At 38.4% G+C, this 17,459-nt stretch overlaps 1 protein-coding gene across 1 annotated transcript in view; it reads left to right on the plus strand.

Moving 5' to 3' along the window:
* CA10 (carbonic anhydrase 10 (inactive)) overlaps window positions 1-17,459 on the plus strand; it is a 601,034-nt gene that overhangs the window by 263,000 nt on the left and 320,575 nt on the right. The window lies entirely within an intron of this gene.

Genomic DNA, 17,459 nt, shown 5'->3' on the forward strand with positions numbered 1-17,459 from the left:
GGAGTGCCAACCCCCTAAAACAAAAAACCCTCAAAAAAAAAAAAAAAAAGAAAAGAAAAGAAAGAAAAGAAAAGGAATGATGAGATCACCTAACAATAGATTTCTCAGAACATATCCCCATCATTAAGCAACACAGGACTGTATGTACAGAAGAGCTGAATTGCTGAGTCATATGGTAATTTCGTGTGTAACTTATTGAGGAACTACTCTACTGTTTTTACAGAGACTGCACCATTTTACATTCCCACCAGCAATCCACAGGAGTTCCAATAGTTAATCCTTGCCAATACTTGGGGCAAACGTGTGTGTGTGTGTGTGTGTGTGTGTGTGTGTGTGCTCGCATGTTTAATATAACAATCTTTCTAATGGTTATAAAATGGTATCTCATGGTGGTTTTGATTTGCATTTCCCTAACAACTTGACAGACTTTTCAGGACATCCATACAAACTTTTTGGATGTGGTGAGTCCCTGCCTGAGAGTGAGTGCCCCCGTATCTGAAACCTCTGGGGAGAGTGCAGCTTGTAGAAATAACTGACCTCAGCCTAGTGACATAGTCAGGCACACAAGAAGCAAACAGAAGAGAATGACGTCTTCATACCAAGAATCATCTCAATTATCTCAGAGAAACAGACTTTCTTCCATCTATTCAGGTTTATGTTGAGTTTTTGCTCAGTAGAGGCCAGGAATACAGATCCTCAGGGAAAATCTCTGGTGTCTCTTCCTACGGTGATCATCAGTTTCCTTTTGAATTCTGAATGTGTGAAACTTGTATCAGGGAAAGTTTCAGCAGAAGAAATGGAATTCTTAAATGGGAACATTTAAATTGGGTGGGTAGTAGGGACTTTAACAGAGAAATCATTTACAACCCACACCTCTGGACCTAAAGAAATGAAGAAAGGAAGCAGCCGCCAGACTCTAGAGACAGAGAGAGCTGAGGAGAGGAACACCTAACCATCAGTGAGGAAAACAGTCAACTCACTGTAACCCACAGGGATGGAGCTGGGAAGGGAGATTTCAACCACACTCCCTTCCTTCCCCTCTAATAAAAGAAGTTAGAAGACCAAGGAAGCCTATTGATTGAGTTCTATCAGGTCACAGAGAAAGGTGAGGATAGATCTGAAGGGACAAATGAAAGACATTTAACACAAAGCTATATGTATATTTACATGGTGACCCTTTCCATATTTCCCACAAAATATAAATGCATTAATAAAATTAATCAGTATCAGTAATATTGGGTATAAATACTTCAACCTGGATTCCCAGCCCTCACAATACAGCCCCATTCTCCTTTCCAAAGCCCTATCCCTTGTATGTTTGTACATGCCTTTTGTTCCCAGTGAGATTGGAATTGCTCTTTTCTGTTTTAACTGAATGTGTCTCAATTTTCCCTGTGATCTGTGCTTTGGCCACAATAGATTCTTCTGTATATGCATCAGGCTTCCCCATCCCTACCTTTTAATTATTCAGCCTCTAGGTCTCCAATGCTGCTTCCTCCATAACATTCCTTTTGATATCTTTAGCAGACTTTGAAATCTCTCTTCCTTTGGCTTCTTAAGTATATTTTATTTCTGTTAGGTTTTCAACTTTGGCATGTAGTATGCTAGTCTTACTTCTTTGTATATGTGATAGATATTATTAGTCTTATGTTTTTCTATTTTCATTTTATACCCCTGGGATTATCTATGATAGTGCTGGTTGATTTGAACTAAACTAAGGTTATTCTTGATTATCAAGGAAAGAGTTTTTATGGAACTAATCAAAAGTTACTCTGACTCAAGGTGAGAAAAACATGAAGTAACTTGGCTATTGGCAAAATCTGTCCCCTAAAAGTAATCAAGTACTGTCATTTTCATGAAATATGGAAATAATGAAAGATAAAGACTGCTAATTGGTTTTGTATTTAAAATCTTATCACATCTCTATTTTTACATTTCCCCATGAACCTGATAGCAAAATTTAGTTAGCTATTATTAATCATTGCCATTCATGGCATTTCATTGCTGTCTTCTGAAACCTTTTATGTATAAGGCATTTATGTTCCTTAAAGGAATTTCTGCTATATTGGAGGGGCGGGGAGAGGAGGAATACAGATGCACAGATGTTAAATGCCAATAACTTCTTTAAAAAACTATATGAGATAGTAGTGGAATAGATATCAAGGAAGTGGTAAAAAAATGAACAAATCAGTTATTTTGGCATCAATTTCTAATGGGAATAAAATGCTGGGTTGGTCAAGCCAAGCTTTATGGAGGTACTACAACAGAGTTAGCATGAAAAGGTAGGTAGAGGGCTAGCCCCGAAGTACAATGTTAAGCATTATTATGCAGAGGGAGCTAGATCCTACATGGCCAACTAGGGTTCAAATCCCAGCTATGGAGGCACATGTGCACATGCCCAAGATCCTTATGAAATGGAAAATGGAAAAAAATGATCGTGACATTATGGGTAGGAGGGGTACCCTCTCTCTCATGCACATATACCCACCCTCTGGCATTAAAAAACAAAGCTAGAAAGAGTGAAATACAGTTTTCAAGAAGGCCTTTAAATTCAAATGATCTGGCTCTATGGATAGCAGGGTTTTTTTTTTTTTTTTTTTTTTTTTTGTATAGCAGTTTGAAAGAAAAGGTAAAATAGATTAATTCATTTCATCATCTAAATATATTGCTTTGGGGCTGATTTTTATTGGATAACTAATGGTAAATTTTTATAAGCCAGTATTATTACTCATTTAAAACTCATTAGATATTTTAAACAGCATGATTCTTTTTTACTGAAACTCAGATATGGAACTGGTATGTATAATTGTATGTGTAGCTGTGGGATAGAGTAAACTTTAAGAGCTGCTACGTAAAGCCTCAAACTATAAACCTACTGATGGGGAAAAAAAAAAAGAAAAAAAGCAGGAAAAACTCTTAGAGACATTGTAGTAGGCAAAGTCTTCCGGAAAAATACCCCCAAAGCACGGACAATAGTCCCAAAAATAGATAAGTAGGACTATATTAGGTGAAAGAGCTTCAGCACAGAAAAAAAAAAATAATAATTAGAGTGAGGAGACAACCCTCCCAGTGGAGAATGTATTTGCAAGCTATACAAGGGTATAGCTTCCAATAAGGGACTGATAACCAGAAAATACAGGGAACTCAAGCAGCTTACCCACACAAAAAATAATCAATCTAGTTAAAAGATGGGCAAATAAGCTAAACAGGCAACTCTCCAAGGAAGATACATGTGAATGACCAAAAAGCACATGAAAACATGCTCAACATCTCTTCTCATAAGGGAAATGCAAATCAAAATCACAATGGGATACTACTCAATCCCATTCAGAATGACTAAAATTCTAAAAAAGAAAAAGAATGATAAGTGCTGGCAAGGCTCTGGTGAAAAGTCAACCCTCCTGCAATATTGGTAGGAATGTAAATTAGTACAACTACTAAGGAGAACAAAATGGAGGTTCCTCAGAAACCTATGCATAGAATTGTCATACTACCCAGTAATTCCACTTTGAAGTATCTTTCCTCAGGACAGAAAAATCCTCAATCAGAAAAACACTTGCACATCCATGTTTATTACATTATTTACAATTGCTAGGACATGGAATCAACCCAAATATTCGAGAACAGACAAGTAGATTGAAAAAAAATGTACTGTATGGAATACTACTCAGCCATAAAAGAGAGAGAGAGAATGAGAGACCCTAACATTTTAAAGAAAGTGGACACATATGGGATCAGCAGATGATGTAATGATTCTTTACTGGACTCCCATGTAGTCAACCATGGTTTGAGTCCTGGACCCAGTGGCTTAAAACTCATGCAGGGTGTGTGTGTGTGTGTGTGTGTGTGTGTGTGTGTGTCCAAAATCCCAAGAGGAGACTGGAGGAGAAGGGATTGCAGTGTAGCCACCCCCTCTGGGGGATGATTTCTGGCTTTCTATTTCTGTCTCTCTGGTGAGTGCACGTGCCATATAGCAAAAACCTCTCTTTAAAAAAATGGACAAATATGGAAGATTTAATGCTAAATCAAGCGAGCCAGACTATGAAAGACAGGCGTTGTATGTCCCCACTCAATATATACTGAATGTCTGCACTACAGAACAGAAACTGAAAGACTGGAATTTACAATCACAGGGAGGGCAACTGTAGATACTAGAGATAGTGTTGGGGAGTAAAAGGTTGTGGGTAATGGAGGTTGGGAGGGAGAAGATCAGGGAAAAAATGAATACCACATTTAATAGAAACAGAAATGAAAAGTTAGCTGCTGATGATAATGTATGTAGTAATGTCTTTTAATTGACTGAGATGCACTCTATTCATTCTGGGAAGAACCATGTTGTACACTGTAGAGATGTACAGAGATTAAATGTTAAGTGTAGCGGAAAGCAAATGAGGGAGAAAAATAGAGAAGTAAGACATTTGTGGGACACAGAAATGGCTTATTATCTGTTGATGATAATGTAGATAGTATTCACCATTGGCCTGGTCTGAGGTGTATTTCATGTTTAGTAATTCTCTCTACAAGTAAATGATGTTTAGCAATTGAATGTATTAATAATAATAATAATTAATTACAACTTTTTTAATTTAAAAATTTTTTAAAAGAGAGCTGTTGACAAAGTACATACGACTCTTACTCATCTGTATACTGTGATTTGATAAATTTCTTGGCTTGCCATGTGGATGATATCTTTTCTCAGAATTAAGCAATAAGGAGTCTATTTGGAGCTAATTCTAGTGGCATGGAATGGACAGTAACCCTGGGAGAATGTATGTTATCTTGGAAATTATGATTGACAAGGTTAAAAAAAAAAGGCTAGGCATTTTCAGACATAGATATGAAAACTTCAAAAGGCAGATTTAAAAAAAAAAAACATAGTTAAAATAGACATGCTCTCATTGCCTCATGGAAGATGACTCCAGAGGATTGAGAAGCTCTTAAAAATGAAATTATGGTAATACAATTACAACTGATGATGCCAAAAGAAGGACTGGGTAGGAACTAAAGATACAAATGGGACTGCATGGGGAGTTCTGCGAGAAATAATGTTTTTAAATGACATGTAAGAGTTGTGAAAGAAAGGACTTGTGGCCAAAGAGGGGGACAACAGGGGAAATGATTTCCAACAAAGGTCTCAGAGAGAAAGAAAAGACCCAGGATGAGTTAAGGCTTTAAGAATATGAGAAGGGCTTTTAAGTTACAGGTAGAGGAAGCAGGAGCAGTTAGTCAATGTAGGCCTCCATTTTAGGGGAGGATAGATGTCCATAGATAAAACTGATGTGAGACCAGGGTTTGAATTTTAACTTCTTCAACTAATAGCCATATACTACAGGCTTAATTAACCTTGCTAAGCTTCAATTTCCTCATTTGTAAAAGAGATATCGTAATAGTACCCACCTCACAGTGTTGTGGTGTAGAGAATTATATTTTTTAAAATTTTATTAGGCAGAGTATAATGCCAGTGACTGGCAGAGAACATGTTCAACAATTGATAGTGACCATCAATGTTCTTGTTGCTGTTCAAGAGAAAACACAATGTCTACTTCAATTTGTCTGTCAAGAATACTAAAACTAATATTCACACTAGAGTTACTGATACATGAGCCAAGAGGTGGAGTGACTGTGATTCTTTTTTTTTTTTTTTCTCTCTTTTTTTTTTTGGAGAGGTTTTCGCTACAGGGCACGTGTGCTTGCCCGGGAGACAGAGAGAGACATAGAGACAGAAAGTGAGAAATCACCCCCCAAAGGGAATGGTCACGCCGCAATCCCTTCTCCTCCATTCTCCTCTTGGGATCCTGGGCACGCACGCACACGCGCCCGGCGTGAGTTTCAAGCCACCGGGTCTGGGATGCGAACCGCAGTCGACTACGTGGGAATCCAGCGACATAGCCGTTACGCTAACTGCTGGTTCCCAGAGTGACTGTGATTCTTTGAACAATAGAGTAAGAATGTGGGGCCAGCAGGTGGCATGGTGAAGGCAGCTGGACTTCCATATGGCCGACTGCAGTTCGAGTCCTGGACCTGGTAGCTTGCTTTCTCAGTTTCCTTCTCTTTCTCTCTGTATCTCTCTGGTCAACTTCAGAAAAATAAAATACTGACAATGAATAAAATCATAAAAATAATCCTTAAAAAAAAAAGAATTTGGAGCCACCTTGATAGTACCTCAACCCAAGAGATTGAAATTCAGTAGGCATAAAGGTAATCCTCTCAGGTATATGTTGATAGAAAGTGTCGTAGAGACAGGATGGGTGAGATATGCTATGAAAACACTATCTGTGAAAAAGTAAGGGAAGTTAATGGATAATGCACTCAGTATGAGTAGAACAGGGAATATGCCGAGAGACTAATGCAGCCGAATTAGTACATGAGGTACTGCATCCATGCTAAGTGAGGTTGTTGTGCAATATTCTTCACTAAAATGGTATTACAGGCAGTTCCCCAGTGCTGATGATGAGATTAACTAATGGAAAGAACCCTGACAAAGTGAAGCACTGAAGAAAAAGAAGAGGAACAAATTGGTAAGAAAGCTCAAAATGTTCTATATTCAATTATATCTATATATGTGGAAATAAAATACTTTATGCCATCCCTAGATGACAAATTGTACCTTGCCTGTGCAGACTTAGATACGTGGAACTGGCCCCAATATTTGGAAGTGACTTGGGCCAGATTTTAGTTCAAAATAAGAACTCAGACTATTTGAAAATTGAATTATGTTTTATTGAGACTCATGGCCCAAGAAGTTCTGATAGGAACCAAGAGCTACTTGAGATTGCAGAAGAAACCCTAGCATCAGAAGAAAGCTTTGACTTGACCTGTTAACCCCCTTTTGACTTGGAAATCCTTTGATTCTTACATGAGCAGTGGTTAGATAGGGCATGTGGAATATATGTGCTTGAAGCTGACCTGAAATGATGATTTAACTAGGATATAAACCATCTCTAAGGAAAACTCCTGTTAAAGCATTAGCATTGACATGGAAGGAAATTTCACTGTCTTCTTCTCAACTTCTATCAAAATTATTCCTCAAGGTCAGGTGTTGGCACAGTGGTAATACAACTAGACCCACATGGGAAAAATCCTGGGTTCACATCCCTAGGGCTCCCTGAGCACACTGGGCACATGCGTATTATTGATCTGGGCTGGCTGGTGTGATCCCTGCTGGAGGTGCCTGTCTCTGTCTCCTCCTCTCTCTCTCTCTCTTTCTCTCTCTCATGAAATAAATGAATATATAAATGTATGTATGTATTTTTCTTTAAGTTAAAGAAAATCATTACTCAAAGTTTCAATACAGGACTCTTTGCCCTTTCATGCATTTTGCTCTGAGTAGGTAGAATGAAGGATTCAAGGTAAAATGAATGTTACAATAAAGAAGTCTGATCAAAGATTTTTTAAAAAGAGAGACCAAGGTCATCGTGTTTGTACTTGAAGTAGAGCTTTTTTCAGAGAATTGAAGGTTTTAGTGCATAACCGTGAAAAATGAAGGCAAACAAAATGTGAAAGACACGATGCTGTATTCTAAGTCAAAAAATAGATTGAGAGCAAAGGCGCTCTGTTGTGAGTCTTCTGTTCTCTTGCCATTGCTGAGCTTAGGTTTGGGCTGAGGAGTGCCGTTCTCTTGGAAGTTCTTTGTAATGTTTACATACCTAAAAAAATCAATGCAGAGTCATTAGGCAAGTCTCCCAAGGAAACACATGGTTGCTGGCTTTAGTATGTTACAAATGTATTTAGTTCTGTCTCATTCTTTACTCCTCTGCAGAGTGTTAGAACAAAGACTTCACTTTCCTTACTTCTTTGTGTTCCTTTATTCTATCCTCATTTTTCCATCACTCTTACTTGGCCTTATCCTTGTCTCCTTGCTCCCATACTTTTCTTCTATCCCCTTTCTTCCTGTCATTTTCCGTGTCCCTTTCCTCCATTTCCCTTTCTCCCTTCTTTCTTCTGGTCCTGAGTACACATGACCAAGGAACTGTGCCCTCTCTCTTCTGCATCAGAGAGGAAGCAGGTCATCATTTTTAGAGACCACTTTAACTAAAGATAGAAAGATGAGAGTTGCATGGTTTTGGTGACAATACTTTAATGAGAGAAAATTCAAGCTATCCAGGAAGTGAACATGGTTTTTATGAGAGAATGTGGAGATGTTTAACTGGAGGCACCTAATGAATTTATAAGCACATGAATTTCTAGAAGGAAGCATGTCCTCTGGAAGTCTTTCAAGTTACAGACCCCTCACATCATACCTCTGTAGTTTTCTGGCCACAGGACCCCACAGACAACACTGGATGGGCATTTTACAAATTAACTATCTTTTTAAAAACATAAACAAAAGGTGCTATTCACACACACACACTGCTTGCATCTCAGCTCTCTTGCCATCCATCTAAACCCAGAAGAGAATACGAGAGAAAAGGAGAACCTGCGACCTAAGTGTTTTAGACTTCTTTTCATTTAGTTTCATCTTTCACACTGTCTAGGACAAGTGGTTCCATTACAATCAAGAAGATAAAATTGGCAAAGCACCTGAGCAGCAGCTAAAATAGTCATATACCCACCAGAATTTTGCAGTTTTTATGTTCAGAAAACTGATATCAGTATGTATTTTCTCCAAGCAGGCTCTGAATTTGGCCATCCTAGTCTTGTAAGCTTGATAATTTGGCTGGATAAACTAACAAAACTGTCCTATGAGAACTTTAAAGACTTTGAATCTTACCCAAGGAATGTCACTGCCTAGAAATCAGATATCTTTCATCTAAAATAAAAATAAGCAATTTTCCCATCACCTCTGAAAAAAACTGAGGGAGATTCTCTTTGAAAGAATTGAAAAAAATATTCATTTTCTACTAAATTCTATTTCTGAAACAAAAGAACTAGATTAAAACTGAAACACAAGCATTAGGAAATACAATTTTGGGGACTGTACAGCATAAACAATTGAACATATGAGTGACCATCAGTCTGAATTTTCCTAGGAAGATTTAAAATAATATAGATACAATTTTATTAATGGTGCATGAAAGATTGACTAAAATAATCAATACACCTATTCCTAGTATCTTATATTTTCAACATTTTAGAATGTAGATGTTCCAATCCCTTACCTGGTTGTATACTAGGGCCAAGATCCAGATTGCAAATAATGTAAAGATTAATAGATCAACCTAACGGGTTTTTCTCATACAGCAAACTTAGTGTTTATTCAGTAAGGCAACAGTTTCACTTTGTGAATGTTAGCATTTTCCAGCTAATGTTCCGAACAGATTATTTTCCTGTTTTAAATTAGATCTTCAGCAGACATGACACTTAATATGACTTTAGTCCATTCTGTCCCTTAAGCCCTGAAATATACATTTTCTAACCCATAAACAAAACATTTACATACAAGATCATATGATTAATGTAAATGATATAGATACCATTTTTACCAGTAGATGAATTGCACGTCCACCAGTTTGGTATACCATATCCAGTAGAAACCTCTCACACTAGCAACATCTCACCAGCCTACAAACATTTTCAGCGTTCTTTATGTCAAAAATGTTATTCATCTAAATGACCTTCCTCAGACTCTACTGTTTCACACACATTATATCTGATATTCACATCCATTTACTGTATTTCTATATCCTTTAGTCAATCAGTTTCAGTCATAGAGTGCAGACACTTGGTATATATTAAGTGGGGACATACAATGTTTCTCCTTCATAGCCTGGCTTGCTTCACTCAGCAGTAAATCAGTCATTTAGAAGAAAAATAGAGAGGCAAAGCATTAATGGGACAAAGAAATGTGGCATTATCTGTTGAAGATAATTTTATCATTTTATCAACTGGACTAGGGAGAAATGTTCACATGTTGAAATATTCACTTTGTAAGCTAAATAACATCAATGACTGTATAAAAGAAAATGAAATTTAAAAATCTTTAAAAAATGTTTTTCACATCACATCTAAGGAACAAGAGATTTTTATTAATTTGCACTTCCCTCTATAATATTCAGAATATATATCTTTTTTAATTGATTAAAAAGTCGCTCTTCTCTCATTTTTTTTAGCCAAGTAGCAATTTTCACTAATTTCTCAATATAAGGAAAATGTGCTACTTGGGTTGTTGATGAAGAACATGAATATATATTATGTGTAGCATGTTTTTATCAATTTTCAGTTGCTAGGTAAGTTGGAATATAGACATCAACTCAGTGTTTGTTGACTCCCAAATTTATTCTGAATGTGTGAAATTCAGATAGAATAAGATTTTTGCAAAATCATCAGTTCAAAATAAGTGTTGCATCACCCTTCCATAGTCTGATGCTCTTGGAGATCAGGTTTACTGCCTGAAATGAAAATTCTTGCACAAATGACTTTCTGAAGAAGTATTGTCAGATGAAAGTTGCAAGGGAATAAGAGGAGCAGGCCAGGGGAGGAAGTTTAGCAAACATAGGAGTTCAACAGGAGTTAGCCATAGCCCCATCCTTCAGAGACACCATAAGCATGAATAGCACCAACAATGCTCTCATCCTCTCACACACTCTCTAGGGTCTAGGAAGACAGCCCTCAGTCCCCTCTAAAGTATAACCTCCCTGGTGTTCTCAAGCAAGGTGTCACTTTTGCGGTGGTATACCAAGAAAGCTTAAACCAGCTGTCATTATCTCCTTCCATCTCCACATTCTGACTTGAAATCCACCATGATAGGAGTGTTTATGCCACTGAAATCTGCAAATACTACACAACAGGGCATTTTCCCCAGACAGCTAGTGATATAAATAGATTAACCTGCACACCACCTCTTTCATAGGTCAAGGGCAGTTCCCAGAAGGTGAGTGGGTTGTTTGCAGCCAGCACTCACAGAAACTGGAGAATTCATAGAAACCTTGGCTTAGAAAAGGGGATCCAGATGGATCACCAACAACATCTATTGTAGTTAGTGTTGAAAGTTTTAGATTTATTAAGAATATTCACACTGGACTTACATTAGATGACTTTTATTTTGTCCTGGCCAATGCAAAGAATATACTTACTGTCTTACTACTAATGATTACTTCTGCCAATATGGCAATTGTGAATCCATAGTGTCGGGAGCATCAGGATATGACATTCCTTGGAAGCCTAAACATCTAGACCCCTATATACAAATACAGAGGCTCCTCACACCCCCAGGATGTAGAAATGGCACTTGTAAAGTAACAAGCTACTGTCCATGGATGTATCAGTGATTTGATTCACTTTGATAAAACCAGTGAGGAATGAAACAGAGCACCCCCATCTTTGAACTTTATATTATATTTGCTTTGTCCTTTTGCCCAGAGTAAATAGAATGATTAATAGTCTTACTGTCTTTGCTAACTAGCCCAAAACCTTTTTGTTTAAATGTTCCTTAGCAATGTTACTTACAATCACTAGACCCTTGCCCAGAGCCATGGGGACCATTAAACCAAGGTCTGAAGTGTGCCCTTAGAAATAATTAACCTGCTTGATTCAGCTTCTGTAAACTGCTTTTGCATGAGAACCCCATTCCCTTTCCTCTTCATCCCCTCCTCAGTTTCCATTGGATTCACCATATCAACACAGAATTGATTGTGATTTTGCCTATATAAGCAACCCTCTCCTTCCACTCAGGGTTGTAGGGTTTGGAGAGACATGAGTGCCCCCTGTATGCTGCCAGCTTAATCAATAAAACTCCAATAAACTTGAAATAATTAAATAAATGGAGAAAATAGCTATTAACTGCACTGCAGGCTAGAGACCAAATAAAGCTATAGTAACCTGAGACTGCAAAAATAAAGTCAATTAGCAAAAAGAAAAAAGAATATTCATGCTGGAAATACTAGTCTAGTGAGCATGAATTGGCCCCCTGAAGAATGATTCAAACTGACTTGCCTGTGCCCTGTCCTCTACCCTCCCCAAGCACAATTGCCACTATCTACTTCTCCAAGGGGGCAGGGGGAACATAGATAGGACTCTGACTTTTCTTACTTTCATCCCAATTCCTCTTTTAATACATCTTTGCTTGCTTGCCTCCTGCAAGACCATATTGCTCTTAATGATACCTTTGCACCACTAAGTTTGGCTATAGGTATAACTTGGCATTCCCAAAGCAATGTCTTCAATTTCACCAGAGTAAGCTTCCATTGTTCCAGAACCTGGGCCATCCTGAGCTATTTCACAACCTCAGCCTCACCTCCCCACCCACCCAGCTGCTTATCAATACCACTGCATTTCCAGCAGCACAGTGTTGTAAGGTTGAAACCCTGTTCAAAAGTCTCCTGCAAGAAAGGGAGGAGCTTTTAGGCTTTTCCAAGTAAGTGCCCTTTATTCTCCACACTGCATTTTAATAATTATTTTATAGCTTCTGAATCGAAAAGGTAAAATTAAAAATAAAAAAGGCAACTGAATAGGAGTGAGGAAATAGGCCTATGCCAGACAGTTTTTGAGTCTATGCTGTTCAATCAATTCCAAGTATTACTAGCATTTTCTCAAGAGTGTAATATACGGCAACTGCCAAGCTTTCCTTTTGCGATTACAAAAAGGACAGATACTGGAGTGAGCCATATTTCAGCACTGCAGGGATATAAAAAATGAACTGCTAAAAATGGCCCAGGAGGAATGAATAGCAATAAGACATCAATGTCATCTGTATACTGATTTGTGATGAATTTCCAAAAGGCTTAATAGTATGATGCTGCTATGATATATAGGGGCTTCCTGAAAGTTAATAACTGTAAGTTATCCACTTGGAAGGATGTAATGGAGAAAAGTAAGTGGTCACAGATAATATATAAATAAGTCACTTTTTTAATATAGTCAACCTGTTCTGTATGTTCTGTGCTATTGCCCTCTGTAATTAGAAGTATGAAATTAAAAGGACTGTGAAGACATGAGGAAGTTGAATGTTATGCAGACACCCAGGATTACACATTTGGTTAGGCCTTTAATTTGCCTTTTAATAGATTGGGACACTGAGGAGAAGAGTGTATATATATACATTGATCATCTTTCAGAAGTGAATTAGTAACAGTCAGAGTCCTCTGATGGAGGCATTCAAGTGGGAGCAACAAAATCTGTTCAGATGAACAAAGTGCCCTTGCCAGCTATCATGTAGCCTGGTATTTCCTACCTGAATTGTGTCCTCTAAACATCAACAGAGATAAGACACAGGATCATTTATAAAGTGGCCCCCTTCAACATGCAACTTGGGTTCTTTTTGGCCTGCTAATTTTTTAGGCTATGCAGACAGCTTCTGGTTGGCTGCAAGAGAGACAAAATATAGGAAACATTCAACAAATGTTTATTGAATGAAATAATAAATATAAAAGTAAAAAATAAAATTTTCCCAGATCCTGGGGTTACAAATAGATAAGAAAGGGGAAAGGAACTAAATATATTGAGTACCTACCACACCCATTCGTACATACATCTTTCATCCCGTTTAATTCCCCTGACAACCTAAGACGGTCAGTTTTACAGACCAGAAAACAGAAATGTACAGTTGTTAAATAATTTTCCTAGAGTTCAGGAATGACAAGAAACAGAACCAGAGTCTCAACCCGAGGTTGTCGGACTCCAAACTGTGTTGCTTTCCAGAAGGCTGCACTGAAGCTGAAGATAAGGGACAAATATTTTCATCTCTATTAAAGGTTTAGGGAGAAGAAGGCATGGGGTCAGGAGAGTCCTGACCTTCATCCAATTTCCTTCTCGTTGCCATAGTTTGAGAGAATGAGAGAAGATAGGTGTCCTCTGCTACCCATGTCTCAGCCTGCATCTCCGCAGACTGCTTGTTTTAGTTCTAGCACATCCATATTTCATCCTTGGGGGTGGTGTTGTAGGTCGGCTTTGTTACCTGATTGCCATTCTCTTCTCTCTTCTGGCAGCCTTGTGAAACATATACCAAATACCGTTTCTGAATAGGTAGTTGATATCTTATACCCTTAATCAAAAAAGTGTCAAGTAAAATGCCCAAGGTAGTTATTGTCAGCATCACACCAGGACTGACAGCCATAGGGTCAAGGGAAAATATCCAGTTTTAATTTCTAGGGTAAACTATGTGTGCTTTCTCTCTGGATGGGAGGGGGTGATGCTTTCTCTGTTTCCTCTGTGGTCTCTTTTCTTCTCTGACTCTCTAACTTTGTGATGTGATATGTGGACATAGTTTGTTGTTTCTCCATCTGGGATATTCCCCCCAAGAGCACAAATTATGCTTTGTAAACCCTAATAGGCATATTTCCAAGTCCCATAGAGTTCAGAGCAGATAAGGAATAACTTTAAAAGTCATGAGCCCCAAAGGACCGGCCAGCATAAATGGTCTGTCCCTGTTTCTCCTAGGCAGTCATCCTTTAAGTCATTTCATACGAGGTGCATAATTTAACAGGGTGAAGCTGCCACATCCCTGCCATTCCTCAGTCTGCCCTCCATTCTCTGTGGATAATAATGATGAGAATGAACAGAAATTTCAAATTTGCTTTTCTCCTAGTCTGTTGTTAAGACTGAAAGAAATTCAAGGGTGACACTCAGCTTCCAAGTCACAGCAAGAGTCAGAAATTGAAATCTGTTTTTCTCAGTGTCCCCCCTCAAGGCCTGAGCAGTCTGCTCATACCAGGCTTCTCCCTTCCACTGTCTTAGGTGACACATGCTTCCTGGGAGGCTGCTACTTGGGCAAACAAGGATCTCTCCTGCTTCTCCTCCACCCACTAACACTCTGCTCTTGCAAGCTCTGTTGCAACCTGACACTGCCACTCTTGTCCTGGCAGAGGTGTTTCTTTAAAGCAAGAAAAGACCTTTTTTCTAAGCTTGACTGGTCTGACCTTGAAGGAACTTCAGTCTTCTTTTCAGTTTCTTAGAAGATCATGTGGTTTTTCCAATTTTACTGGAGCTCCTGACAAAAAGTTTAAAACAAAATCCCTGGGGATTTGCTTGGAAACCATTTGAGTGACATTGCCAGGTGAGACTCAGAAACTCTCAGAAGCTTGCAGTCACCAATAAGATACCTCAACCTAGACGAATGACTTTAGACTTGCACCTCTCAGTAATTCGCTCTGCCTGTACTGCCTCGACTACCCAAAATTGGTGCCTTTCCTCTCCCTGCTTTTCTTAGGATTCTCACTGTTAGTTCCAAAGTCCTCTTGGCTGTCTCTTGAGAATGCCCTGAAACCTTTATGTAAGTGGAGTGTTAGAGGTTAGAGTCAATACCCTTATGATTTGAGGAATATGCAAATCAAGCTCTTCCCTAACTCCCCATACACAGGAAAGAAGTTCCTCCTTCCATCCTGTCATTTGTGAGGAAAATTTTGCATATAGATGCTCTCCACGCTCCCTCCTAGCTTCCACCTCTCTCTGCTATGAAGAGTGAGCAGAGACATTGAGTCGGCTTTTCCCCCTGTAACCAAGGGATGTTCATACTTAACATGGATGGGTGAGCTGCCTACAGAGGCTCATGAGGTTTCTTTAATGCTTTTAACATGAAAGCAGCATTAATAGAATGTACTTTGTGTTTTAGATGGATATTTTATCCTTTTGTTGCCAAGGCTTTCCAAGAGATAAAATATACATTATACTCCATGGCGTATATGAAAGTTCAGTAAAATATGATAATGTTGCTTCACACGCTGTTCTCTTGGGTATGATATCAGGAAAATGTTTTCCTCTGACAGCCTCTTATAATGGATGAAAATATTCCCTCTCATTGCACACACAGTGCAAGGTTTGAGGCATATTATCGGAGTCAGGTAATCTGCCTCTGAAATACCGGTATTTGAAAAGCAAATTTAAGGCTCAGGACATTTTCGCTTTATGATCATTGACACTGATGTTAGTAAACTCTTTCTCTAGCCATGAAGAAGAGAAATGGCAGGCAAGTTACTTCACCCTCCACCCCAGTTGCCATTTACTTTTTAGTGACTGTACCGTATGGAAAATAGTAAATAAACTATGAAGGTGGCAAGACGCATGAGAAAAAGGAATTCACTTGGACTCCAGTGGTCCTTAAGCAAGTTACTATATCTCCTTGAGCCTGCTTCCTGACCTATAAAGCAGAGTTAATATTAAAGAATTGTGGTGAGGGCTGCAATTTATTGGAATACTCTCATTTTTGTAACTAGCACATAGCCCTTCTACAATGTAATTGCAGTTTAGCAGAGAAATAGCTGATCTGGTCAGCTAATTAGGTCAATAGAGGCTACCAGGTGATGATATGCTTGTGATTTGAAGTCAATGTTATTTATACTATCAGTATTACCGTACTTCGTAGTCTATACAGAAGGTAAAGGTGCTATATATAACATGGTGAAATAAATGTTACATTTAGGGGCCTTATAGAATATATGCATTGTGAAATCTGTGCTTCTTAGTCTTCATAAAATCCAGTAATTCATGTCAACTACTCACATAATTTATAATCTAGTATTCATGTAAATTGCTCAGGTAGTTATATGTTCATGACATATATTTAGCCATGTCTAATGATCAATCTTGCTAAACCTTGATATCACAAAGTATTGAAATCACAGTAGATGCCCAGTAAATATGCACTAATATCATTTGTGGATGCTTGATAAATGTGTATTCTATTTATTTGGGCTAGACTGACCAAACTAGGTTAACAAATAGCCAGAAATGCAAATGTTTTTATTGTAATTTTTCTGATATCCCCTAGAAAATGACAAGTGGATAATTCAGGATTTTACAGATTGAACAAAAGAAACTTCATCATATAAAACTATTAGAGTGTAACAGCAGACCATCCAGACCATGTGTTCCAATTTGGTTTCTAAACTCTTCTAGTAGCTCATTACTTTTGTACTAGTCTTTTGAGCTTCTAGATTACCCTTCTGTATCATTCCAACCAACAGCCTTAGCACCTCAACCCTGTGTGATGGGCCAAACACACACACACAGTGCCTGTTGCAATCCAGAGGGTCCATACATTATGTCAACTGATGGGTCTGGTAATGCTAGGCAGAATGATCCACTTCCTCTTTACTTGCTCCCAATTGTTTACACTTTTCTGGCTCTACTACTGCCCCCAGACCAGCTGACATGCCCCCAAGCAGGTCCCCTGTAAACTCTGGAAGTAATATCATTGAATGAACACCAGCAAAGTGAGCAATTATAACTTACCTGTTACATTTGAATATGCAAATAACATCCATGATAATTACCTTACTTAATCTTCATAACTTCGTGAAGTATTCAAAGAAGGGTAATTATAAGCTAGCTACACAATAGTGCCATTTAACAAATAAACACAAAATCATTGAAATATCATGCATGTATTTCTTACTTGTGAGTCTTCAGGGATTGAAGGAGCAGCACCTACCTAGAGTGAGTCTTCTTGGCTGAGAACAAAAGCTCCAGAGGGCCAGTGGAAGCACACCACTCCATGTAAGCCTTAGGTTCAAAATTAGTCCACTGTCATTTCACCCACGTTCACTGGCAAAGATGCATGGCCATCTGTGGCTTCCACCCACACTCTT

The sequence above is a fragment of the Tupaia chinensis genome, unplaced genomic scaffold (assembly GCF_000334495.1).
Source record: "Tupaia chinensis unplaced genomic scaffold, TupChi_1.0 Scaffold000383_1, whole genome shotgun sequence".
In the NCBI taxonomy this organism is placed as follows: domain Eukaryota; kingdom Metazoa; phylum Chordata; class Mammalia; order Scandentia; family Tupaiidae; genus Tupaia; species Tupaia belangeri.